Here is a 1,478-nt window from a genome sequence, read left to right on the forward strand (position 1 = left end):
GACTCCCGGATCCTCCTGCTACCGAGGAGATGAAGTGGCTCATTGAGCCCACGGGGAAAAAGTAAGTGCCCCTTAATAATATTTTAAACACATACTATCATTTTTATTGTGCACATACTAATATTTTTCATTCTTTTGCAGCTCCTGGAAATATCCTAATGGTGCCCGTCTTCCAAACGGCATCATCACTATCCTGTTGAAGAAATATTGGCCGGGGATGTTCACTCCGGACCCAGTCAACCACCCGGAGCGCAAGATTTTGGCCACGTGCTGGGATCACTACGAAGCAGCATTCCACCCGGCCCATGAGACGGCTGCTAAGGCCGTGATATCAAACTTTTGGGTAAGTCCTCTTCAGAAGCACTAGTCTTGAGTTTCTTTCATAGTTTATCATCGAATCATTTAACTCATCGCTTGTTCCATTCTGGTTTTATGATTGCCTCTAGAAATTCTATAGAGTTCTTGAGGAGCACAAGGCCATGGCCGATGAGTATGTGCTACGGGCTGCGAGGAAGCAGACCCGTCAGATACAGTACGAGGTGTGCTGGGTGGCCATCTCATGGTATTATCACGACAAACATGGCGTGAAGGTGACCAAGGAAGAAGCTAAGGCACAGGACCTTACCATGGAACGGGAGCAGTACATGTTGGTAAGCATAACAGACTTTTCATCCCGACCTTTGTGGTAAATTTCATTGTTTCATGTTCACATGCCATTATGCTTCATTATGTAGGTGGCTCCTGATTGGTGCTATCGCCACCCTGAGGGATGGGCGGGATTGGTGGATATGTGGGTCGGCAGGGGCACAGAGTTTGCTGCCAAGAGCAGCATAAACAACGCTAATCGAGGACGTGACGGAACACACGGTCATGGAAACCGAAACCACCGGCACACCAAGAAAATTCAGGTATATCTATGTACATGAAACATTCTTGATCTTCTATTTGCCGTATGTTCTTATGTATGACTAACCTTTGTTTGGCGGTGCAGGAGGAGAAATTGAAGCGGCCGCCCTCAGACATCGAGTCCTGGAGGCTCGCCCGTGTGCAGCCTAATTGCAAGGATGACGAGAGTGAGTACTATGGCAAGGCCGGGGAGAACCTGGAGTCCTACAAGAAGGAGTTTAAGAAGTGGAATCCTGACAAAGAAGACCCCATGTCTGCGGATTCCGACGAGAGGGCGGTGGTGAGCATAGGGCCGAGGAGTCATGGTCGGTCGGCGGTTCTGGATTCGGTGATCACCCCTTCTATCTCCTACAGACGGATCCGAGCTACCAACCCGAGGCCGAGCCCGCGCTCGAGCATGTCCACTGCATAGGCCATCCTAGCCCAGCGCAACTCTGTAAGTATTTTCCCTCTTATCTTCTTTCTTTCTACTTTTATTTTCCGCTTTGTTATGTATTATGAGTTGCATCATGTCATATTGTAGGCCTACATGGAGTTCCAACGTCAGCAGCTCTACGACTGGAACCAGAGAG

The sequence above is a fragment of the Triticum dicoccoides genome, chromosome 6A (genome assembly GCF_002162155.2).
Source record: "Triticum dicoccoides isolate Atlit2015 ecotype Zavitan chromosome 6A, WEW_v2.0, whole genome shotgun sequence".
NCBI lineage: Eukaryota > Viridiplantae > Streptophyta > Magnoliopsida > Poales > Poaceae > Triticum > Triticum dicoccoides.